This window comes from Balaenoptera borealis, assembly GCF_965194805.1.
Source record: "Balaenoptera borealis genome assembly, chromosome: 6".
Classification (NCBI taxonomy): Eukaryota; Metazoa; Chordata; class Mammalia; order Artiodactyla; family Balaenopteridae; genus Balaenoptera; species Balaenoptera borealis.
In genome coordinates, this window is record NC_138863.1 from 32,127,160 (window position 1) to 32,154,704 (window position 27,545).

Consider the following 27,545-nt stretch of genomic DNA (forward strand, 5'->3'; position numbering starts at 1 on the left):
TTGATTTTCTGTCTGGATGACCTATCCATTGATGTAACTAGGGTGTTAAAATCCCCTACAATTATTGTATTATCATCAATTTCTCACAATGTGTAAAATCTAATCAACCTTAGCATCAAATTTCCATGATCTCCTTGACTCTAATCTGTACATGCATTCCAGCCAAATATCACTGACTCCAATGGCCTCATCCAAGGTCCTGTCACCACCTGCAACTGCTTCACCTCTGAAACCTTGAGCACTCATCTCCAGGGTTCTCCTTATCATCCATTTCTCTATACCTGCACTCCAGTTCCATATGCTCTTCCTTGAGTTCAACTGAGAGTGGGTCAACCCCTTGGGGGTATCACTTCTCTCCCTATCCAATCTCCAGATTCCAATATCAATAGCAACCCTAACAATTGGCTCGCGTGCCTAGAGCCCACGAGCCACAACTATTGAGCCCGCGTGCCACAAATACTGAAGCCCGCACGCCTAGAGCCCATGCTCTGCACCAAGAGAAGCCACCACAATGAGAAGCCCACACACTGCAACGAAGAGTAGCCCCCTCTCGCTGCAACTAGCGAAAGCCCACGTGCAGCAACTAAGACCCAACACAGCCAAAAATAAATAAATAAATTTATTTTAAAAAATAAATAAAATAATGCATTTTTTATATTTAAAATAAATAAAATAATTGCCCCAAATCCTGAAGGTTGACTGCACCATTAGGATGCTCACACCTAGACCTGAGGGGTGGCGGGGGCAACTGTTTGCAGCAGTGTGGGCAGAGCTTGGATATGCAAGTTGGGGTGGCCACACGTTTGCATATAAGGTTCTTCATAACATGACTGCAGATATTAGAAGAAAAGTGGTAAGCCATGGCCATGGCTGTTTCTCTCCATGCTGCCACATTCCAACATGGAACTCGAGGAGCAGGAGAATTCCGGGTTATAGTGAAGCTATATTTTTCAAGATAGAAAAGTAAAACATACATTATTTAACAGTTTGTTAGCTTAATTTATAACTTCTAAATATTTAAACATGTAGTATGTGGCCTCCGTTTGTACTCTTCTGCAACACCACAAATGTTAAGACTAGGCCTGTGTGGGAGCTGAGTGTTCGTATTTAACAAAGGCAGCAACTAACTTTCATGAACTTAGATGCCACCTCCAGTGGATCCATAGCACCTGACTGGGGAACTGCACTGAGAGTCAGCAAGGAGGAATTCCTGGAGAGATTAGTGATGCCTGCCCTGGGCACACCTAACACTTCCTTGACCTGTCACACCTCCTCATTTCATGTAGGAGAAAATTGAAGTCAAGAGAAGTTAAAATGCTTTCCCACTCTAGTGAGGGGCAGGGTAGCCCCTGGATTCAGGTGCTCTGACTCCAGATCTGTTCTTGTAATACTGGAGGTAGGACATCCTCATCCTCAAAAGACATATGAAGAAAGGTCTTCCCAGGTTGCCCACAGAGCTCCTGGGCTTGTGTGCAGAAAAAAGATATAAGAGAATGGAACAATTAATTCAAAAAGATGTCATCTGAGAAAAATGCAATTAGGGATTTTCTAACAAAGCCAATTGTGTTCTGAATTACTGAGAAATTATTCTGGTTTAATTTTAATGAAAAGGTTATGAACAATCAGTTTGGAGACACAAGGAAATATTTTACTAGCAAGACTGAGTTTGAGGAATCTAAATGGGGATAAACTAGTTGGGTCTTCTCAATGGACTATCTTAAGGGGACAGACATAAGCTAATACTTAATGTTACTCTTGTAACAGGTCATAGGACATAAGTGGCAAACATTAGGTGAATAAAAGAGGTGACTGATGTGGTCTGGAACCTGCATCTGTGGTTGACTAGCTGCATGGCCTTAGACAAAATAACTCCCTTAATTACTCTAAACTTGAGCTTCCTCACTTATAATACAGGGGCAATCATATCTAGTTTATATTGCTATGACAATCAGAGATAATAATGAGATAGAAGACATAAATGCAGAGAGCAGGCATTTGTGTCATTATCTATGTTGACTGTATCATTCATCCAGTCATACAATAACCCTTGACTGAGCATCTATTATGCACCAAGCTCAACTGTGCTGTGGGCCCTACTTCACCATCAAAGGGAAGAGAAACAAAGCCAGATACCACCAAGTACCCACCCAACCCAACTACCATCCTCTTTTTGCACATTCAGGCCTGTCACCCCTGGAAGCCGTGTTAGTTCTGAGAATGTTTCCAATCTTCTTCATGGGAGTATGACAGAACCTCTGAGGACCATTGCAACAGATAGCGCTTTGTTTAGTGTAAGAGGCAGTTCAGTGCAATGGTTAGACAAACTGTGCAGCCGATGGCATGTGCAACTTTCAGCTGTGCCACTTACTAGCTGAGTCAGTTACTTAACCTCTCTGTACCCCAGCCTCTTCTTCTGTGAAATGGGAATAATAATAGTGCCTCTTCATAGAGTTGATGTGAGGTCTAAAGAAATTAATATATGTTAATGTAGCTAAGACAGGGCCTGGCAAATACTCAGTGCTATATAAATATAATTATTATTATTTAAATCGCCACTCATCATTGACATCTAAGATTCTCCTATTTCCATTGCAAACATGGGCCTGTGCATTTGGAACTGTTCCTGCACTGGGAGTTGCTTAGAAGAAATGTGGTGTGAAGAACCTCAAACTATTGGCACTACACAGGTAAGCAAATTATAGGTTCTTAGGAAAATTCCAGTACGCACCCTGGCACCACTTAACACAGGGTCTAGCTTACACATAACAACCTGTTTCACGCCTGAGTCAGCCTAGTAATTCCCCTTCAGTCTCAAGGTTGAGAAAAACAACCACATGTTTAGAATGAAAATACTCTTTCCAAATCCTTTGAACCAATGATTTCCCTTCTGTAGAACCATCCTAAAGTAAATTACCATTTGAGAGAAATTGAGGGACTTCCCTGGTGGTGCAGTGGTTAAGAATCTGCCTGCCAATGCAGGGGACATGGGTTCAAGCCCTGGTCTGGGAAGATCCCACATGCCACGGAGCAACAAAGCCTCTGTGCCACAACTACTGAGCCTGCGCTCTACAGCGCATGAGCCACAACTACTGAGCCCGCGTGCCACAACTACTGAAGCCTGTGGGCCTAGAGCCCATGCTCCGCAACAAAATAAGCCACCTCAATGAGAAGCCTGCGCACCGCAACAGAGAGTAGCCCCCGCTCGCCGCAACTAGAGAAAGCCCGTACACAGCAACAAAGACCCAATGCAGCCCAAAAATAAATAAATAAATTTACTAAAAAAGAGAGAGAGAAAATAACACTCCCAAAATATTTTTTTAAAAAAGAGAGAGAGAGGGCTTCCCTGGTGGCGCAGTGGTTGAGAATCTGCCTGCTAATGCAGGGGACACGGGTTCGAGCCCTGGTCTGGGAAGATCCCACATGCCACGGAGCAGCTGGGCCCGTGAGCCACAACTACTGAGCCTGCGCGTCTGGAGCCTGTGCCCCGCGACGGGAGGGGCCGCGATAGTGAAAGGCCCGCGCACCGCGATGAAGAGCGGTCCCCGCACCGCGATGAAGAGTGGCCCCCACTTGCCTCAACTAGAGAAAGCCCTCGCATGAACCGAAGACCCAACACAGCCAAAAATAAAATAAAATAAATAAATAAAGTAGCTATAAAAAAAAAAAAAAGAAAAGTGCTTTAAAAAAAAAAAAAAAAAGAGAGAGAGAAATTGAAAGATATGCATACAAGCATCTTTGTAACAGGAATTAAAACTGAAGTTTCAACTGAGGCACAAAGATATAAGTGTTGCTGCATTCCAAAAGAAGTATGAGTCCATGTGCAAATTACTTTTAAGGATTTAAGTAAAAACTGGTTACATAACTCTTTTAAATTCTTGACTCACATTGGAGATGTTAAAGGGCTGAGAGAGAGTGGGGAGAAGGAGGGTTTGGGGAAAGACCATCTTGGGGAGGAAATTGTGCTGTGGGTCCCTCTTCCACACCAAAGGAGGAGGTGGTGCTTCCCCTTCATCTCAAACCCCAGAGGGGGATTCAAAGGGACCATTTAAAAAGCATGGTATGGAAGGAGTGGGGCTCCGGAACAACTGTAATGATGGATGCTCTGGTTGAGAACTGCTCTCAGAGGCCATCCCTTATTCAGTACACAAGGGTCTGGATCCCTGACCCTGATGAAGTGTGGCACTCAGCTGAATTAACCAAGGACTACCAGACAGGTTCTAGAAAATGTCCAGAAGTAAATTCAGTCCATATAGCTACCTTCTCCCCTTTCATCAGGGTCTTAGAGACCCTACCTCAGACAGAGAAAGTGGAATGGACTGACCTGTACCCCTGCTTTTCTGGAACATTGTTGTGGCACCCCCATTCTCCCATCTTCCTTTTCTAAATCATTATTTTTTTAAAAATAAAAAGCTTGGTATGTTTAGCTATGTTTGTTCATTTGTCTTCTTTTTTATATTCCACATATAATTGAAACCATACATTAGTTGTCTTAATCTGTCTGACTTATTTCACTTAGCATAATACTCTCTAGGTCCATCCATGTTGTTGCAAATGGCAAGATTTTACTCTTTTTTATGGATAGTAATATTCCACTGTATACATATACTACATCTTCTTCATTCATTCATCCATTGATAGGCACTTAGGTTGCTTCTATGTATCAGCTATTGTAAATAATGCTACAATGAACATAGGGGTGCATACATCTTTTCTAATTTGTGTTTTCATTTTCTTCAGATAAATACCCAGGAGTGGAGTTGTTGGATTGTATAGTAGTCCTATTTTTAATTTTTTGAGGAATCTCCATATTGTTTTCCATAGTGACTACATCAATTTACATTCCCACCAGCAGTGCACAAGAGTTTCCTTTTCTCCACATCCTCACCAACACTTGTTATTTGCTGTCTTTTTGATAATAGCCATTCTGAGAGGCATGAGGTGATAGCTCATTGTGGTTTTGATTTGCATTTCCTTGATGATTAGTGGTGTTGAACATCTTTTCATATGCCTGTTGTCCACCTGTATGTCTTCTTTGGAAAACTGTCTATTCAGATCCTCTGCTCATTTTTCAACAGGGTTGTTTGGGGGTTTTTTTGATGTTGAGTTGTATGAGTTTTTTGTATATTTTGGATATTAACCCCTCATCAAATACATCATTTGCAAATGTCTTCCCCCATTCAGTAGGCAGCCTCTTCATTTTGTTGATAATTTCCTTCACTGTGCAAAAGCTTTTTAGTTTGATGTAGTGCTGTTTGTTTATTTTTGTTTTCATTTCCTTTGCCTGAGGAAACATATCCAAAATAATATTGCTATGGCCCATGTCAAAGAGCATACTGCCTATGTTTTCTTCTAGAAGTTTTATGGTTTCAGGTATTACACTTAGGTCTTTAATCTATTTTGAGTTTATTTTTGTATGTGGTATGAGAAAGTAGTCCTGTTTGATTCTTTTGCATGTAGCTGTCCAGTTTCCAAATACCATTTATTGAAAAGGCTGTGTTTTCCCCATTTTATATTCTTGCTGCCTATGTCATAGAATAATTGCCCATATAAGTGTGGGTTCATCTCTGGGCTTTCTATTCTGTTCCATTGAGCTATGTGTCTGTTTTTGTACTGGTACCATACTGTTTTGATTTCTGTAGCTTTGTAGTATAGTCTGAAGTCAGGGAGTATGATTCCTTCAGCTCTGTTCTTCTTTCTCAAGATTGTTTTGGCTATTCAGGGTCTTTTACATTTCCATACAAATTTTAAAATTATTCTACTTCTATGAAAAAAGCCCTTGGTATTTTATAAGGATTGCATTGAATCTGTAGATTGCCTTGGGTAGCATGGTCATTTTAACAACATCAGTTAATATTAATTCTTCCAATCCATAAGCACAGTATATCTCTCCATCTGTTTGTGTTGTCTTCAATTTCTTTCATCAGTGTCTTATAGTTTTCCAAGTACAGGTCTTTTACCCCCTCAGTTAGATTTATTCCTAGGTATTTTGTTATTCTTGATGCAATTGTCAATGTGATTGTTTTGTACATTCCTCTTTCTGATAGTTCATTGTTAGCATTGTTAGGTTTCTGTATATTAATTTTGTATCCTACAACTTTACCAAATTCATTGATGAGTTCTAGTAGTTTTTGGTGGCATCTTTAGGATTTCCTATGTGTAATATCATGTCATCTGCAAACAGTAACAGTTTTACTTCTTCTTTTGCAATTTGGATTCCTTTTATTTGTTTTTCTTGTCTAATTACTGTGGCTAGGAAGGACTCCAATACTGTGTTGAATAAAAGTGGTGAGAGTGGGCATCCTTGTCTTGTTGCTTATCTTAGGGGAAATGCTTTTAGCTTTTCACGAAACATAACAAAACAGATAGAGTCAAACAGATGGTTGCCAGAGGGGAGGGGAATGGAGAAAGGAGAGAAATAAATGAGGGAGATAAGAGGTACAAACTTCCAGTTCAATATAAATGAGTCACAGGTATGGAATGTACAGTGTGGGGAATATAGTCAATAATTATGTAACATATGTTATGTTACATTATGTAACATATTTGTATGATGACAGATGGTAACTAGACTTATCATGATTGATCATTTTGAAATGTACAGAGACATCAAATCATTATGTCATATAAGAGGAACTAGCATAGTGTTGTAGGTCAATTATACTTCAAAAACAAACAAACAAACTCATAGAAAAAGAACAGATTTGTGGTTACCAGAGGTGGGAGTTGGGGGAGGGGGAACTGCATGAAGGCAGTCAAAAGGTACAAACTTCCATTTATAAGATAAATAAGCACTAGGGATGTAATGTACAACACGATAAATACAATTAACACTGCTGTGTGTTACATATGAAAGTTGTTAAGAGAGTAAATCCTAAGAGTTCTCATCACCAGGAAAAATTTTTTTCTATTTCTTTAATTTTGTGTCTCTTTATAAACCGTGATGTATATAATTCAAATCATTATGCTGTACACCTTAAACTTATACAGAACTGTATGTCAATTATATCTCAATGAAACTGGAAGAAAATAAGAGGTAATAAAATTGAAAAAAATAATGAAAATTAAAAGGTTGTTTTGCGCTCCCTGAAGTTCAGAGTACAAGGCACCGGCTCCTAACGCACACTTGACTCATATTTGAGAACGTTGTAGTGACTGGCAGCAGGATAGCGAGTTTAGTCTGGGAGGTAATGCTATAGATCAAATGTGCATGTGCGTTCATCTCAGGAACCCACTGCAGAACTGTCTCCCTGAGGTCATGTTGAAAGGGATGCCACATGGGTGGCAATGTTAGAACCCCAACAGAGAGCTTCTCAATGAACTTATGCCATAGATTTTACATCCAAGTACCCAGGACTGTATGTACTATCCTTGAAATAACTTAAATTAGGAGCCAAGATAAAATATGGCAATTCTATAATATATACATTTGTATAATACTATAACTGGAGAAAGAATGACCGACTTGGAGAAGGAACCAGAACCTGAAGAAAACACAGAGAGCTGTACCATTCCATACCACTCTCCCTGGGAGAGAGCATGTCGGTTTTGCTCCCTAGCAAGAGTAGTGAGAATGTTTCTTACCCAAAAGGGCCCCCAATCCACACACAGAGTTTGGAAATCTAGGTCAACCAGCATCACGCTACCACCTCACTACCTCTGTTTTATCCTGCTTCCTTTCCTGCCTTCTTCATCTATACCCCAGGCACAACTGGGGGTACCCAAGGGCACTGCTTAACCACCAGCAATCAAGAAGCCCCTGCCCCCCACAGTCATGCAGCCTAGCCTGGGCCACTTCTCCCCCGGTCCTCTCCCTTATTCAGTGTTTGCAAACTGTGTTCTGTGAACCATTAATTCCAAGACATGCAATTCCTATTAACACATTAAATATGTTTAATGCCTTGCAGAAAAAGTAATTCCTTGAAATGTATTCAACCCAGGATTTTCCACTTTTTTTTTTTTTTTTTTTTTTTTGACCACAAACAGTGGTTAAAAATACAAAACAAAACACAATTCAGCAGTTCAGCTTCTTGCCGCTCGCTGTTCCGGCCACGCTCCCCGCTCCGCGTCATCATGCCTCGCAAAACTGAAGAAATCAAGGACTTGCTGCTCACAGCCAGGCAAAAGGACGCCAAGTGACGCCAAGAAAAATAAGGGTAATGTGAAGTTTAAAGTTCGATGCAGCGGATACCTTTACACCTTGGTCATCACAGACAAAAAGAAGGCAGAGAAGCTGAAGCAGCCGCTGCCCCCAGGTTTGCCAGTGAAGGAGCTGAAATGAACCAGGCACGCTGATCTGAACTGTATTAACATTTTAAAAATTAAAAAAATAAATTAAAAAATCATCAGTTCAAGCAACTAGTGTTCTGGGGAATCCTGTTTGGGAAGTGCTACCCTGATTTTCAGTTCAAATATTATTACTATGGAACTGGGTAGCTCTGGGAGCCCACTCCATTCTTTCCAGCAAGACTTCCTGACATAAATCTTGCTGCTTTGCCCCTTAATAGAAAACAGAGGAGGCTCACCCCACCCATTTTAGCCGGAGATAGCTAAAATGAAGGGAAAATAGAACTTTGATTGAAGGTTGCATCCAAGTCAGAGGACTTTTAGAAGCAAAGTTATAGCTTGGAGAGTTTCTCTGGACTTTGTTACTTTACACCTCAATGCTTTATCATTTTGAGGGCGATTTCTCCACTATGTCTTGGGTAGATACCACTCTTTGCCTTGCTGAAGTCCAAAGCTGGAGTGCCTTAAATGAACACTGTGACTGATCTAAACCTAGGCAGTAAGAGCAAGTTGTGTAAGAGGAGCGAAAAGGAATATCTATCTAACCCTATAAATTCAGGCACAGAGATCTCCCTGTTCCTTAAAGTTGCCTGGAAGTAGGGACTCCCTAACTCCCTTCCTATTAGCAAGGCCCCAAGGAGTCATCTCCAAGGCCAGTTAGCTGCACAGAAAGCCTTCAGAGCCACTAACACAGTGGTGCATCTGGTGTGGGCGTAGGTCCTTTTCTCTTTGCCAAATAATTTCCCACAGGGATGCCACCCAGTGACCTGAAGTCCTCTGCGGGAGTTGACATACCACTTGGGATTTCATCACACACACCTAAACCTTAACCCTCCTGGTACACAACTTCATTCCTCCTGACCAAAAGTGGCCAAGCCTTGTATCCTCTGACATAGTGAGAATTTTGTTGTTGTTATTTTATGTTTGTTTGTTTGTTTGGGGGGGTAGGTATAATTTCACTACATAATGATTGAAACTTTCTTCTTATACATGTGCAATATTTATTTCACCCAATTTTATGTTTCGCAAATACTAATCTCTTAAAACACTGACTTTATCTCCATGTTCCCACTTTTGAAACTGAGCAGGGAAACTCCCGAATGCTAAGCATTAGCAGATAAACGCTTACATCCAGAGGGAATCGAAGACATTTTTAAGACCAGCTGGAAACCATTTCATAAATGTGTGGGAAGTGTTTCCTTTTATAATCTATATTCCACTTTAGAGCTATGTGCAAGAAGTGTGTGGTTTAAAACACAGTAAGTGGACAAGAAAATACTGTGACCAGAGGAAAAAAATATGCTATATTAGAAAAAAACACCAAAGGCATAAATAATATATTGAGAAGGTCACTCAGTGTGAGCGTCCAAGTCACTCAGAGTTATTAAAATCATTCATTATTTATGGACCCATTTTTACAAACCATCGTTCTGCCTTTCTCCCACCTGTGTTCTGAATGAATGATGTTGTCCCTCTTGTGCTGCTCTGGTTAATTCAGAACTTCAGTAATTTTCCTAACGGAAAAAAAATCAAACTCATATAAAATGTTCACTGATTACCTGGCAGAGGACCTGAGACCATATTCAGGATGTGATATAACACATTTATTTGATTGCTATCATTTTTCAGCACACATTGGAACTCTCCAGAATTAGTTTTGCCTCCATTCCAAACCCTGTTGGCACAGCTCTTTCCTAGGTCCTCTGAGGGAGTAAAAGTATCCACTGTTGGAGTCTTATCCAAGGAAACAGATGATACAAGTGAATAGATCCAAATGGAAACAGTCTAACATGAATGTCACGTGAGAATTCACCTTGATGCAAAGGGAGCCTCTGAGAACAGTCCCAGGCAAATCATGCCTGAGGCCACAGAACAAAAAGGCTCAAAGACTCAAAATTGAATATGCTCATATTGCGTGTTTTAGTAAATCAATTAAAATACACCATTAGAAGCAAAGGGAAAGAGATGGGGTAAGTGAATACACTTAGAGAAAGCTGCAAGTTAATGGAAGGACCACACTCATATCTCCTCTCTCTCTCTCTCTCTCTCCCTCTCTCTCTCTCTCTTTTCAGACTTCCCCATGGATGGTGTGATTATGAGGACCAGAGATTCGGATGCAGCAAGGGGGACCATAGACAGAAGGTACCCTGGGCTGGTGACACACACTTACTATCTCAGAGAAACACAGGCGCAAGTTCACCTGGCTACAGCTATAGCTTCCCAATAACTGCTGAGAAGCTCTGGGGTTTATGTTCATTTCTTGGGCAGAGGATATGTGGGACCAGAACGGGTATCACCAGTGGGTGGCCAGCTTGGGGATGACATAGCTGTCTGCCCAGAGGTGGCATGATCATGACCTGACATCTTCAACCCTTTCTATCTATAAGCAACATGCTTGTCTTTTCCCATAGATATTTTATTTATTCTATCTTTCTTTAACATGTTTTAAAGACTGCTAACTTACTATCTGTATGTAACACATCTTATGAATTCTGCTTGTCTCACAAGCTATTTCCTTACTCATCATCTGTATATAACATCCTAGGAGTTCCACCAATATCTCATAAGTTGCTGGCTTACTTTCCATGCATATTCAATATTTCTTGTGAGCTTTATCTTTCCCATTTGCTTTCTTGCCTTCTACAGCAGAATTGAACATATAGAATCAAATGTAGAGGCTATGAGCAGTACGGCAAATGGACTTTCTCTTGTGCCTTTCAACAGAACACACAGAGAACATCACAAGAGGCAGTGAAATACTAAGCATTGTCTTCAGCCTTCTCTTATATTTTACAAACTTTGATTCCTTCCAGGAGAGCATGAATAATTATTTTAAGTGTATTTTGAGTATTGGTCTTGGGGGCTTGACCTAAAACAGGGAAGACTGATTACCCTATAAAATCCCCAGAACCATGGACTGTTTCAACTCCATTTTGGGGTCATTTAGTTGAGCACATGCAAAAGACAACCCTTAAGCTAATTTCTCCTCAGAAAAGTCACTTAGAATGAATCAGCCATGTAGCTAGAAAAGAAGCCTGGGAACATCACCCCACTGAGACAAGGTATAGAATTAACAGTGTAGAAGCTGGTAACGCGAATGCTCAAGTGGTCAAAGGACTCGGCAGTCCTTTCACTGGGATGCCAGAAACAGAATCATTCCATGAGATGGAAACTCAGTCAAGCCATCTGCTGACACCTAATCTCCTGTATACGGCCATCTGTGCAAGAAGGGCAGGATAAGATACAGAAAGAAAGAAAGGTAAGGAAGACCTCTGACCTGTTTCAAAAGGGTCCCCTCAAAGCTTAGCTTTCTCCAGTACGGCACAGAGAGTGAGTCCACGGCCAGTCTCTGAAGACACACGCACAGAGGGTCAAATCCCAACTCTTTAACCTTACTAGCTGCATGAGCTAAGCAAATTACTTAACCTCTCTGAGCCTCAGTTTCTCCATTTATAAATTGATCATTATAATTACACCCACTGTAAGGCTTATGGTGAGGATTAAATGAAATGATTTACATAAAGGGCGTGGCACGCTAGAGCCTAACACATGCCATTCGGATGGTTGCTGCAATCATCGTTATTACAATTGTTGTTGCTATTATTATTAGCAAGGCCAGCCTTAGAGTGAGAATTATATTATTTTAGGAGTAGTGCTCCCAAAATACTGGATAATGCCCTAATGTCTTCAATGAAATAAAGTCTTCTATTTTAGAATTGGTGTAGGACCTTAAAATGAGACTTTCTCCTTGGAATTGTGACATGTTGATTTAAATTCACACAAAGACCTAGATGTCTATGGCAAATTCCTTTTCTGTTGGAGGTTTTGAAAAGGATAGGATAAGAAATAGAAGATACCTGAGAAAGAAGAAAGTCAGAATGGGAAGACTGGAAACTTTCATCAAGTTGCACAGCCTTTGAAATCAAACAGAATGGGGTTTGATTCCAGACTCAATCACACCAGCGTCAGTGTGACCTTTTGTAACCTCTCTGAACCCCTAAGTCCTCATTTATAAAATGGGGATAATTATGGTACCGACCTCCTGGGGCTCTTTAAGTGTTCAAAGAGATACAGCATATAAAGCACATTGGCTGACACTTAAATTCTCATTAAGGATCATAAGGATCGTTCCTGCACATTTACAGTGCTGCCTGGAACTGACTTGTTTTCTCACACTGGGTTCTCCCTCCTGGCTAGTGCTGGCTTTCCTACAGACCATGAACAGAAAGATCAGAGATTTTTAAGATTAGATTTCTGTGTGAAAGAAACAGCAAAGAGGAGCTGTATGTTGATGATGCAATTTAGCTAAGAAATCTAGACGCTATCACCCTGCTACCACTGCCAGGAGATAGCTAAAGTCTCTCTAGCCCTGGATGAAATTCCAGACTGGAAGTCTTCAGTTCATCCAGACCTGGGTGACCTTCCTAAGCCCTGGATTTCCCGGGACTGCAAAATTCACCTAAGGTCAGGCTGGTTAGCAGATAGAGCTAAGAGTTCTGCTCTGCTCTGTAGTCTGGAGTCTTCTCTGAGCCTCTGGGTCTTTCTCAAGAACCTGGGCTCTGCTCAAGCACTACAATTTCAACTGGTCCCCCAGATCCTTGGGGCCATCCCTGAGCCCCCAGGGCTGAGCCCAGGCGAGGGAGGGCAGGCAAGAGCTCTCAGTGCTCTTGCACAGCTAAGGTTTCTGGGTCTACCACTTTCTCGCCACTGATGTGTTCCTGCTCAGGTCCCTGGGAGACAAGGGATGGTGCCCCACAGATCTGGGGAATTGAGGCTTTCCTAGTAGCTCAAATTTAAAAAGAGAGGATGAGCTATACAGTCTGAGAATTCCAAGATTGGAGGTAAGGAGTGAGGAACAGGTAGGAGAAGCATCTAGTCAACAAAGTTCTCTTTACAACATAATGAAAATTATGAACAGTTTATATGGTGCTCACTGTGTGCCTGGCAGCGTTCCAAGGGCTTACTTCATTTAACCCTCACAATCACCCAACAAGCTGGTAATCTTGTCCCCATTTTACAGTTGAGAAAACAGGAGCAGAGAGGCTGAGTAACTTGCCAAAGATTGCACAGCCATTAAGTAGTAAAAGCAGGATCCAAAGCCAGACATGCTGGCACTGGAGTCTATGTGCTTAACCATTGTGCCTAAACCATAGTGACAGCAAATGTTTATTAAACTCTATATTCCAGGCACTGCACTAAACTCCTGTTTTACATGGACCATCTTCATTTAATCTTCACAGTAACCCCATATGATATCACTTTAATTCCCATTTCACAGATGTGTAGCTGAAGTTTAGAGACACTGATGATTTGTCCAAGGTCTCAGAGGTCTAGTTTGTCCAGATCTACAAAGAGGAAAGCTATGAAACCGAAAGAACCCCTTTGCCATCCCATACCACAAAGCCAAAGTCTTGAGTTGTTGCTAATGAGTAGACGTTAGACAGTTTTTGCCACATCTACTTCAAGACTCTTCATTTTTATTGTTTATGGATATTAGGGCATATTTTTTTTAAAAAGGGTCTATATGAGGCTAGAGGCTTCACGTGTGCTTTGTTTTACTGGTCAGTAAAAATCTAGACTGTTCATGCTGCATCAACCATGGTTTTTATTTGTGTTTCTTCTACCCAGTTGTAAAAGACATTAGCTAATGAGTTCTGTGCTTATGTCGGGGAGGGAAGGGACTCTATTATTCCTCAGAACAATGGCAGTCCTTTCTACGTCCTCTGATCATCTGAAACCCATCCCAGCTAATGAATCTTGCATATAGTAAATGATTCTAGTTTTCTTACTGCCTAAAAATAATAAAGCAACTTCTAAATTTCCATATTTTTGATGATTTTGTTCCCCTTTTTTCTTTTTGCAACTAGTATTTGACTGCAGTCACTCCTCAGTGTCCTCTCGCTTCCTCAAGCATGGTGAGTTGGTGGTATTTTTGGTTTGGGGTTTGAGGCAGGGGACGTTTGGGGAGGAAGCAATGGAGCAATCTGTGATTTCTTCTTAAGTCATACGCACAATTGACATTGATTCTGAAAAGAGCGAAATTAAATGGGAAGGGATCCACCAGGCCTGACTCTGAGGTAAGCCCCACCGGAAAACCTGGCTGGCAGAAGACACAGCTGCCTGAGTGATGGCAAAGGGCTACTGCATCCTGAAAGTGAAGAGCGATGTTGTTGGGCGTGGGAAGGATTTTCCTGGGGTTGTCCCACAGGAGCCAGTGAAATATGTCAGGTCATCTCTCGGCAGCAACGGAGGTTGCTTCCCTTTTGAGCTCCAAATCAGGGCTGCACCCTGGCCTCGTTACTCAGACCCCAGCCCTGCCCTGACAACCAGCAGGACCTAGACTGGGCTAAAAGAGCCCGGGCAAGCCCAGCACCTCAGCCTGCAGGAGCTCTCATTTGTGCATTCGTTAGCCCTTGGACAGAACCAGAGATCGGGAGCCAGAAATGCCTGGAAAATCTATCTGCCCTCGAAGCACAAGGAAAACAGCAGGATCAAGAAATGGTCTCCGCATTTGCAAACTCTTGCTTCCACTTTCTTTCCTTCTCTCTGTTTTGTAGACCATCTTTCCTGTAATTCACTTCCTGAGTTAAGGCCTCCTTCTGTTTCTCTGTTTAAATCAAGTGAAAGAGCATTTATCTAAGGCCAGGCCCTACGGGGAGTGCAGAAGTAGATCCGACAGACCCCTGCCCTCAAGGGGTATACGACTCATTGGAGAGATATGGAGAGCCCCAGGGTGGTACTTAGGGGCCAATCAGGACCACCACGAGTACATTCGATGTGAGAATCTGAAAAGGCACCCCTTTGGCATGGAGAAAGGAGCATGGGCTGGATGTCTCCCACACACAACTCCTTGAGATGAACACAAAATACATGTGAAACATGAGGGACAACCCTGGGAACAGTAATAAAAACTTTCAGTCCAATGTAACCCATGGCAAATAGGCATAGCACAGAAACCACCCGACATAGCCAGAAAAGGGAGTAGTAAATATTGGTTAGTTTTATTTGGAAGCCTTTGTGTAGAAGGTGGGCTTCGGGCTGGTAGGGTAAGCTGGGAGAAGGTCACTATTCCCGACAGGGCAGGGCATTCCAGAAGGAGAAAAGTGGACACACAGAGACACGGAGGTGAGAGAGAACATCAGTGCTGTACTTCTTCAAGTCCTTTCTTTTTCCCTTTTGCTCTTAAGTGCCTTCATTTAAAAGATTTCCTCAGATTCCTCAGTTGCGTTAATCCATCTTTTTTCGGCAGATCCCCTTAGGAAGGGATGGGCAGACACTCTGCTTACATGAGGAAGCCTGTACTGGTTCTGTCAGAGCTGAACCACCTCAGTGGTAAATAAATCACCAGTCTCCATAGTTACTAACCTCGATCATGTCATAAGCTTCAGACACACAGTAAAAATAAAGATACTTTAGGCTGCATAAACATCAGATTTCGTGAGCCTCTGAGATGACGTGGCATTGGCCCTCAGCCCAGCAACTTGGTTCCCAGAGCCTGATTTTTCATGATTATTCTCTTATTCTTTCGTCTCCGTTTGTAACTGGTTTTAAGGGAAAGGGCTGAAGAGTAAGAGACATCAGCACCGATGTGCCCATGGTCGGTGGATAAACAGAAATAAGATTGACATAAACATATCAGTGAGTCATTTATCTGGACCAGCCTGCATCATATTTTTTCAAATGGAATTTTCTTTTCAGACCTCTCTCAGCTCTAGTTAGCAAACTGACAGATGAAAACATAGCAGGTTGCCAGAGTATTTCTTTGTTTATTTCCTTCTCAGTCCAATACAAATAAAATAACAGTATGGAAATGAAGAAGATTGTCCAATGTCTTTGTCTATTCAGGAATTCTTTCTACAATATCCCTGAAGGACTTTTATCAAATCTCCACTGGAAGAGTATCCATGACAGAGTTCACCACGACTTTGAGGGGCCACATCTTCCACTGTTGGAAAGAACTTCCTGGTTTTTTCTTAAAAACTTCTTTATGTTGCATTTACTGCCTTCTGGTTCAGCTGACCCATTGGTCCTAGGTTTGCCTTCCACAAGAGCACAGAATGTGGAAGTCTTAAGTTTTCTATTGCTTAAGGTAATTGAAAGAGCACTAAACACAAGTCAAGAAACCTGCCTTCTAGTCCCAGAATCTCCATTCAACTGCTATTCTGTTTTGAGCAAGTGAAGTTTACCTCGTTGACCCTCGTTTTCCTCATTTACAAAATGAGAGCAGTATCAGCCTCGTCTACTTCACAGGCCAATGTAAGAATCATGTTAAATAATAAAAATGAAAGAGCTCTAAAGATTGTGAGGTTCCATATATAATGTAAGGGGTTACTGTTATTCACATGCGAGCCCTCCAAATATTTGAAGACAGCTGGTATTTCCTTAGTCTTTGCTGCTGTAATAGTTTCTAGATTTCTTTCCTTGCCAGCTGTCCTCATCTAGGAGCTTCCCATTTGTCACTGTGTCCTTTAAGCTTGGTGCTCAGAATAATACCCCAAAGGTCATAAAACCAGCAAAGAAGAAGGGAGTGCTTCCCCCTTCCTCCCGAGTTGAGCACAGTACAACACTTCAGTGACTGCTGCCTAGATTGTATCAGTGCTTCTAACAGCCTCTTTGGACTGTTGCTAAACATTAAGTTAAGGACACCTAACACATCTATGTCTCTTTCACATGAACTGCTGTCAAATCAGGTCTACCCTTTCCCGAATTCATTTAATGTTAGGGTTAACATCAATGAATAGCTTTATATTTATGCCCATAGAATTTATTTCTGTTGATTTTCATCTCATTTGTATCAGCTCATGGTCAAGGAATAGAATGCCATTCCACTATTCTCCAGCTACTTCAACTGACCTTGGTGTCTTGAATGGGGGTTTCTGCAGCAGTGTATAACCCAAAGACTTCTGAGAAGTCCCAAAATGTTCAGTAAACAAAAACACTTGGAGAAAGATCTATGTACCACAGAAGGAAATCTCCCTAATCAAGGTCTCATAACTGGCATTCCTGTGGTGAGGAAAGATTGTTTTAATAAGATTTTATTATTAAGATGATTGATCTAGTAAAGTATTTTTAGCATTAAGAGACATTTCCGTTTCTAGAGAGCTGCAAATATAATTGCAGTTCCAAAGTTTGAAAACATTTTTCTATGTTCTGAGCATTTAACATGAATTTTTTTTAATTAAAATACTTTTCCAATAAACAACACCTACAGATTCACATTATCCATCATGTGAAACAGAAGTGATGAGACTTTTTCCAAAGGAGAAGCCAGTTACAAAGTCTGAAAGCAAGAGAGTCTTGAAGAGACATCAAAAATGCTACTTTATCCTTGGCCTCTTTGAAGGGAATTAGAGGAGGCCAGGCAGATGAGACAAGGTGTCCCTTACCTCCAACAGGCAAGGATTAGGTAGGAGTTCTTCGGTTGCAAGTGACACAACCCATTGTCAAGTGGCTTAAAAGCAAAAAAGATAATTTATGTGGTTTATGTGGTAACTGAAACACCCAGTAGTTAGTTTCAGCAATTCCACTCCTGGGTATATCCCCAGACATGTGTGAAGATGTCAACGACAACATTGTTCATGGAAACAGGGAGATTGAGCCAACTTGGGAGCCCTAACTAAGTCAGGTCAGTGAATTTCAGACAGTAAGGCAATTAGAGCTTAAAAACACAGTATTGAGTTGAAAATAACAAAAAAGGAAGCAACTTAGTGAAGTCTATAATACAGTGCCATTTATTTATATTAAAAACACAAATACACAAAACCATGCCAATATATGTTCTTTGCTATGTGTGTACGTTTGAAAAATATAGAAACACATCTAAGTAGGCGCCTGTAATGGAAGGAGAATGGCACAAGGGATAGGGGATGAAGGAGAACAATAATTTTTTAAATGAGAGGCATCTTTTACAGACCAATAGTGATGTATGCCAAGAACCGTGGGGTATGATTATTGTCAATTGACAATTCTAATTGTCAGCCTGTTCATGCACCTACCTTTGTGATAGGGAAGGCAAGGCCCTTTGATTAACAGCCCCACTAGTGGTGACCACCACCAATGACAGCAAAGCACCTCCAGCACAGTCCTGGCATTCAAAGAAGTCCTAAGCAGACCAAACTCAGAGAGAACTGTACTCTGACAAAAACATGTTTTTTAATCAGGCTGGACTCTGTAGAGTGCAATCAGGAAATTACTTAATTTTTCTCCCATTCTTGTGCTTCAAACCTGCTCTGGCAGATCTTTTCCTGACCCCAGACAATAACTTGAGCAAACTATATAACTTCTCCAGTGGCTTTTTACTTTGGTAGCAGTCTTGTTTCAAAGCATTATACAGGTTCAATTTTCTCTAATATCCAAACTTCACTCTTTTCTCCTCTTCAAATCTTCCTCCCCTATAGTCTAGGTCAGGTCTTCATAGGTCTCAGTAACCTGCAATAGGGAAGGGGCGGCGGGGACAGTCCTTCTTCCAACCACACCCCAGTCTTGTTTGACGTTCCTTCCCATTTGAGGTGTGGAGGAGAAAGGAGAAGTAAAGAAGCAAAAAGGTTTTCGTTGTTTGGCTGATGCCATTTTATTTGGCCACTGATGTCCTCTGTGAGACAGATGCTCAAAAGCCAGCCAACTCTCTCCCTCACGTAAACGCGGAACTTTCCTGTGTTCTTCAGGAAACCCCTCAGTCCCCACTGGGGATCTCCCACACTTCCCTGTTCCCTCAAGTGGACCCTATATTCTCCTGCTGACCATTCACAAGTCTCCCTTAGCTCTTGCTCAGACAGTAACCCTACCAAGACTGTGTTCTTGGGCAGGGTCTTTTTAAGATGGTTACACCTCCTCTAGTGTCCACGCTAGTCCTTGTAAGACCCAATCATTACCCTGCTTATTATGGAATTGTAGCTCACTCCCACTACAACCTCCTCTCTCCTCTTTGTTAGGGGGGCAGCTCCAGCCAAGCCTCATGACAAGGCAAGGAACAGATGCCATACTCTGTGCTCGCAAACTCAGAGAAACAGAGGTCAAATTCTCCCAAGACCACACAAAAACATGTATGTTAATGTTCATAGCAGCATTATGCACAATAGCCCCAAAGTGGAAATAACCCATATGTCCATCAGCAGATGAATGGATAAACAAAATGTGGTATAGACATACAATGGAATGTTATTCAGCCGTAAAAGGAGTGAAGCTCTGATTCATACTACAACAGGGATGAATCTTGTAAACGTTATGCTGAGTAAAAGAAGCCAGACACAAAATGCCACACGTTATATGAATCCATTTAAATGAAATGTCCAGAATAGGCGAATTCATAACAACAGAAAGCAGTTGAGTGATTGCCAGGGGCCAGGAGAAGAACAGACGGGGTGTGACTGCTAATGAGTACAGGTTTATTTGGGGCGGGTGATAAAAAATGTTCAAAAGTTAGATAGTTGTGATTGTTACACAACTCCGTGAATATACCAAAAACCATTGAATTGTACACTTTGAAAGGGTGAATTTGATGATATATGAATTATATCTCAATAAAGTTTTTATTAAAAACAATTCTCCTTTGGGCTTCCCTGGTGGCGCAGTGGTTGGGAGTCTGCCTGCCAATGCAGGGAACACAGGTTCGAGCCCTGGTCTGGGAAGATCCCACATGCTGCGGAGCAACTAGGCCCGTGAGCCACAACTACTGAGCCTGCGCGTCTGGAGCCTGTGCTCCACAACAAGAGAGGCCGCGATAGTGAGAGGCCCGCGCACCGTGATGAAGAGTGGCCCCCGCTTGCCGCAACTGGAGAAAGCCCTCGCACAGAAACGAAGACCCAACACAGCCATAAATAAAATATAAATTTAAAACAAAACAAAACAAAACAATTCTCCCAAGAGCTCTCTTGTTGGAATTGGGTGAGGGACCACAGGTCATAGAAGCAGTTTGGGGCACCTCTTAGCAAGCCCTGGTGTTGATCTAGCTCCTCTTGATGGAATGTGGAGGTACTTGTCTCCAGCTGTGCTCTGCTTTGGTGTCTCAACGTGAGCCCACAGGAACGTCCCATTTAGTAATTTTACACAATTTCTATTCCAGGCTCTAAGAGTGATCAGGAGGCATATAGTGTCCTTGACAACGTCCACATGAGCTATTCGTTTTTCAGATTTTTCAGCAGAAGTAGAAATTCTTACCCACGCAGCTGCAGAAAAAGCCACTCTCCAAAAACCAGGGACACTCCACTGCCTTGTGATCTCAGACCTAAAGAAGTGATATTGACTAAACATCGTCATGGAAGGTACTACATGAAGCCCTGGAAGCTTAACCTCACACAGAGAGGCTGTTTCCTATTTTTCTCACCTTGTAGCATGATGCAGCCATTTCCACCCTTGATGATTACAATCATTGTTATTATAGTCTTAGGAGGAAGATGCCTTACTCACCCACAATTTTGTTGAGGGTCTCCTATTGCTGGGCACTCAGGTGACGAGGCTGAATAACATAGGCAGGCTCCCTGCCCACCCTGAACTCACCTCATTTTAGCATCAGCTAATAAGTATTCCAGCGATGATGCCATGCTTCTGTCAGTGATTACTGGTGATCAAAAGAAGATGATGGCTCTAGCAGATACCAGTGAGTTGCATTATATAATCAGAAAAAACACCTAAGCTATTAAAAATATAATAACACACACACACACTGCATCATTAAAGCACTAGAATTGAAATCCTTCAAGATTATGTGTTGCAAAACAGGTACTCTTGTGGTCACACCCTTTTCTGACTAAGTATTAGTGCCATAACATTGTACCTAACACAATGAGAGGAAGAGAACGGCTCCCCTTTCCCAAAATATTACAGTAAGATTCTTATGCAAAGATTAAGTAATCCATTGTTTCTAAAAGACATTTCACAGCTTTGTATTTGTAGAAGTAGTTACACTTTGAGGGCTTTTTTCCAAAATTCGAATGGTTATGTTGATAACTGGGGTGGCTATGAATGTGGGGGGCTGGAGGTGTATGAGAAATCTCTGGACCTTCCTCTCAACTTTGCTGTGACCCTAACACGGCTCCAAAAAAGTCTTTAACATTTTTTAATGGTTACCATGTTTCATTAACCATCATAAGATAAAAATTTGTAATTGATGTCTGGTTTGCTTCTCCCTAAAAGGAGATACTTTCCAACCTCTCCCATTCTCTAATTCCTCCAAATTTGCACTGAACCGAACCAGCTAGGACTTGCCACCTCACTCTACCTAGGATGAATATTACACATTTTCAAGAACTGATCATCTCTTCCTATATCCCCAATTCCCTTGTTCTTACAGCTAGCAACACCCCTTACTTCGGGACTGCTTGACTTCAACTTGTGGGTCCAAAGTAGTCCTTGGGGGGTGTGTGTGTGTATGTGTGTGTGTTCACATTCCTCACCTGTCAGAGGTTGAGTAGGGGAAGTAAATATGAATACAGTCATCCCTCAATATCCGCAGGAGATTGGTTCCAGGACTATCGTGGATACCAAAATCCAAAGATGCTCAAGTCCCTTAACACCCTTATATAAAATGATGTAGTATTTGCATTTAACTTATGCACATCTTCCAGTATACTTTGAATCATCTCTAGATTGCTTTTAATACCTAACACAATGTAAATGCTATGTAAATAGGTATAAATACTATGTAAATAGTTGCCAGCAACAATAAATTCAAGTTTTGCTTTTGGAAATTTTCTGGAATTTTTTTCCCAATATTTTCCATCTGCAGTTGGTTGAATCTGCGGACGCAGAACCCGTGGATACAGAGGCCAGGCCAACTGTACCTGTTTAAACAAATGTCATCCAGACTTAGAATCAGAAGAAAGCATGTAGACCATCAAATCTAAGTCCCTCACTTTTCAGATGAAGAAACTGAAGCCTGGGGAGATTAAATGGCTTGCCTAGAGGCACACAGTTAGTAATCAACAGTGCCAGAGCTGCAAGCAGTGCTGGATCTTTCCGGCTCCCGCTCCAATGGGCTTTTTTCCCCCAGTGCAATTTTTACATTATCCTCCTGCAATCTTTCTCTGAGCCATTATTTCCTCATCTACAGAATAAGAATAACAACAGTTCTGCCAACTTCACAGGGCTCTTGTGAGAATTAATGAGATAACATATGTGAATGTGCTTTAAAACCCTTGCAAAAGTCAGATGCTATTTCAAATGAAAATTATTTCAATCAAGAAAATAAATGCATACCATAAAGAATAGATAATAGAATATTTCACAAATGAGAAATATTCTGCAGATGACTTCGAGCACTTACAATTAAGTTTTCAATCAGACCTAAGTACCCAATAGAACTGAAGGGAAAATAAGATTGTCTTGCGTGCATAGGGGTAAAAGAAATCAGCAGGTGCCTAATGGAAATTAGGCAGCTACATGGGGCCTAATGAAAATGAGGTTACATCGCTAAAAGCAGGGGATTATGCTATGGCCTTTATTTCCCTTCCACTGTTGCCTCACTTTCGCGACACCCTTGTCAGCAATGGAGTTTTGAGGTTATTATCTTAATGGAGATGATTGCCTTTTTTTACTCAAAAAGAAAGTGGCATGCTCAACAGAAGTGAATCCATGGAAAGAGAAATTTGTTGGGCTAACATCTAAACTATACTCAAGTTTTAGAAAACTCTGAGGAAGCAAAAATAGGAATGATGGGGGGAGAAAACAGAGGGGAAACCCATGGCTTCCTGAAATGTTTAACCTGCATGCAAACACTAAGATTGAAAGATGGGTAGAAAGAACTGAAGTCAAAAACCAGAACTACAATATTATGACTTCATTAACTGAAGAGTTGTGGGACAATGTTGTATGACTAGTATTGAGGAAGACTAGTTATTCAGGGGGATAAATTACAGTAGTGAAGAAATTTCCTTAATTTGGGCCTCAAGAGGAGAAAGTCCCCAAGTAGAAACTTTATACACAGCCACCCCCTCGTAAGCAGACCTTTGCTTGTGCACAGTTATTTATTACAGCTACCCCCTAATACATTCACCACCCCCCCTCCCAAATCCCTTTCAACCAGCAACTAAACTGTGTAGGTCACTTCATGAGCAGCACAGAGAATATCTGACTCAGCCTTTTTTCCTCACCACCTTCTTTCTGTCAGTAAAAAGATGAAGTGGTGGCAGAACAGCCCTTATGTAAGATGATAAGAACTGAGACTAAATACCTGCCTTTGAAGACCAGGCAGAAGCTTGGGAAACAGGCACTTGGGAGAAACCAGCCGCATGGGCAGGGCATGGAGTCAGGAGAATAAAACGAGAGGGGTGAGTGAAGCATAGCAATGGGGAATCCTGGAGCCAGTCATGTTCAGAGATCCAGGCAGCAAAAAGGTCTGGCTGCTGGTGTCTGGACTCCTGCTTGGAGAATGGTGTTCAAGGGCAGACAGGCAAGATCAAGGCAGAACTTCTGCTCCGGAAGAGCTGAAGCCTTGACCAGAAAGTCAGGCAGGGGCTAAGGATGCAGGAAAATAGGACAAAGACTCAGCCACTATGACGAAGATACAAGATAGCAGTTTGGTCCAAAGAATGGGGTGAAAGGCTCATTTCTGGAAATAAAGTCCGAGATCAGGACAGGCTGACCTGCGCTAGGCGGCCCTGATGCCCAACAGCCAAACTCTGACCTGGCGTTTTTTTTCTACTCTCCTGAGTTGGAAGAGGTCCTCAGCCTGGGGCAGAGCTGAGTGGAAACAAACTTTTGATCTTGCAGTGGGACTAGCCAGTCTTACACATATACCCTGGGTATACCTCTATGGTTGCACTTATTTATTTAACACTAGATAGCACTTACTATATTTCAGGCACTCTTTTACAAATTTTATAGATATTAACTCCTACAACAGCCTTATGAGGTAGGTACAATGACGCTCCCCATTTTACAAGTAGACGTGGAGAAATTAAGTAGCTTGTCCAAGGGCACACAGATAGGAAGTGGCAGAAGAAGAATTTGAACCCAAGCACTCAGGCTCAAAGTTCACGTTTCCATTATCCCACATCACTTTGCTACCTTTGTCATAATCCGTCTGTGCTTCTCTTCCTATCTAGAGTCTAAGATATGGTCCCTGCCATAGAGAACTTGGGTCATCTCTGCATCTTCAGCGCCTAGTGCAATGCCTGGTACATAGTGGGCCTTAATAAATGCCTGACAGATGGATGGACGGATGAGTAAAGAAATGAATGAACAAATGAATACTTGCTGGGCATATTAAACACACAAACACCAGGGACTGCAGGGGCCTTGACAAAGGGAGTAACAAAGAGACGAAGTAACACTCCCCTTGACAAAGGGGACACTGAATTCGGTTAATGTGATTTGTAAGGCTGTGCGAGAGACAGCAGCCAGGATGCAAGCTGGGGAGTGGCTGGTGGAGCTGTGTGGGGGAGGTGTGGGGATGTGGCCCATAACAGGAGCTGTGGATCAGTGGCTTAAAAAAGCAGCCGAGGTCAGAGGAGGCTGGGGCACAGGAAATGGTTGTACAGTAATGTGCTACATGTCAGTGCCCCTCCTACTTGCTATGTGGTATTTCAGATGCTCTGCCCCACACCTGAGAGAACACATGGATTTGGTCAACCATGATTTGTGTGCAGAAATGACTGTCCCCATAGATCACTGTCAACAGTCTTACAGGATTGGCACGCCACAACTGCTGGGTAAAATAAGCTATAATAAGCATGGCTTGAATTCAACCATCGAAAGGACAGACCAATATTAAAAAGAGAATTGATCTGCCTGATAGCACAAAAGCCAGAAAGATCACTTCTGAGAGAAATCTTCATAAATGTATGAGCACTCAGTAGGCCCGATTTTGTTCTGGGGCACGGATGTGGGTACACATAGGCGTTAAGGTAGATAGATGGCAGATTCATACACTTCTCATTCTCCTATAATTCCCTTTCCAACCATAACCATCAAGCTAGACCATGAGTCAGAGGTCAGTAGGTATCACCTGTAATTTTAAGAGAGGGAGAAAGTAAAAGTAGCTAATGTTTATTGAGCACTTACCCAGTGCTGGGGTATATTCCAAGGGTTTCACATATATTAATTTATTGAGACTTCATGACAATCCCTACTTTACAGAGGCAAAGAAAGAGGCATGGCAAACTTAGGCAGTTTGTCCAAGATCACATGGCAAAAAACTGGTAGAGTCAGGTTCAAACTCAAGGCAGTGCTTAGAACCACAACTCTACAGGGACCATCCACTCTGAGTACAGCAAGTAATGGAATGACTGGAATGTAAAACTGGCTTCTAGCAGCCACACCCAGCTCACCTTTGTACACCCATTTGGAGGCCATGGACTGTAAATTACCCAGAATGCTTATCCTCTACGATTAATAGATGTAACGGAGCATAAGCATCCCAAAGGCATCCGTAGATGGACAGTAGAGTCTCAGGATAGAGCCTTCCCTAATCTTTGGTGGAGCACAAACAGATCCAAGAAGTATTCTGTCCAAGGTATGACAATGAATTCTGCTCCAAGCTAGGTTAGCACAAGCTACCATTTCAAGTGACTATTCTTTCAAGCCACTATTACTGTGTACCCTGGGCTCCCCAACACACTTTCTTCAGACCAGTCTTATTCAAATTAGAGAATGCCTCTACATGACTAGGAAGCCTTTGGCATCAAATTTCCACCTTGGCAAGGAAACCGAGTAAGAAGGCCCTCCTCAGCCCATGAGGACCAAGCCCATCCAAAGCAAACAGTTCCCATAACTGTTTAGGGTAGAACAAGCTTCTTCCTTTAAACAGGGCAAATGTGGAAAATCACCCAGCCAGACGTTGCTTGTTATTTTAGCACTTCTGAAATTCAGGGAGGAGGCCATCCCAGGCAGAGATCCATCCCCCTCTTCAAATGGGGAATGCACAAGTTAGGAAACACATCAAATGTCCTATTGGAGGCTGTAAAGATTTAGTTGTTCTCTAAAAGCTTGTTCTTATCATAATTACTTAAACAGTGACTATATTTAATATCTCCACTTAACTAGCACCTCCTGGCACAGCATGCAAATCCTCCCTACTTTTTTGTGACACTACCCAGAGGAAACTCGCAATCTGTATTCCTCTGGCCCGGCACTAGCAAGACCAGGGAAAGAGCCTTGGTTGAGTTGCTTCCCAGTCATTGGCTCCCACTGCTGGATGATTCCAGCTTTCTAGTTATAAATAAGGACTATTACGTGATTACTGACGTACTTTAAGACTACCAGTACATTTTTAAAGAAAATATTTGTGAGTATTCACAGACCCAAGTCTGAAATTTGGTAAGCCAAAATAAGACATCTAGATGATATGAAGGTTAGTTGACAGCTTTATGAAACACCAGATAAGGTAAGTATAAGGAATATGACATAAGCTAGTCTCTGAGTGATTGGAATAAATCTACATGGATTTGAACTTGCCTCTTTTTTCTAGTTTCCCAAGAGCCAGACATCCCTTATGCAAGCTTAATTGAGCATTTACTGTTTTAAATTCTAAAATGACTAGGCCAATTAAAATAATAGGTGGTATTTATTAGAGAAATGCAAATCAAAACTACCATGAGGTATCGCCTCACACCAGTTAGAATGGGCATCATCAGAAAATCTACAAACAACAAATGCTGGAGAGGGTGTGGAGAAAAGGGAACCTTCTTGCACTGTTGGTGGGAATGTAAATTGATACAGTCACTGTGGAGAAAAGTATGGAGGTTCCTTTAAAAAAAAATAGAACTACCATATGACCCAGCAATCTCACTACTGGGCATATACTCAGAGAAAAGCACAATTCAAAAAGACACAGGCACCCCCAATGTTCATTGCAGCATTATTTACAATAGCCAGGTCATGGAAGCAACCTAAATGCCCATCAACAGATGAATGGATAAAGAAGATGTGGTACATATATACAATGGAATATTACTCACTCATAAAAAGGAATGAAACTGGGTCATTTGTAGAGACATGGGTGGACCTAGAGACTGTCATGCAGAGTGAAGTAAGTCAGAAAGAGAAAAACAAATATCGTATATCAATGCATATATGTGGAATCTAGAAAAATGGTACAGATGAACCAGTTTGCAAGGCAGAAATAGAGACACAGATGTAGAGAACTAATGTATGGACACCAAGGGGGGAAAGCGGGGGGCAGGAGTGGTGGTAGGATGAATTGGGAGATTGGGATTGACATGTATACACTAACATGTATAAAATAGATAACTAATAAGAACCTGCTGTATAAAATAAAATTCAAAAAAAAGAACTGTATAAAAATAAATTAATAAAATAAAATAAAA

At 41.7% G+C, this 27,545-nt stretch overlaps 1 pseudogene across 1 annotated transcript; it reads left to right on the top strand.

The window, feature by feature from the left end:
- The first annotated feature begins 3,698 nt into the window (after positions 1-3,698).
- Positions 3,699-27,545, top strand: LOC309631119 (large ribosomal subunit protein eL38 pseudogene; annotated as a pseudogene). Its single transcript has one exon. The product of its transcript is annotated as a large ribosomal subunit protein eL38 pseudogene (transcript).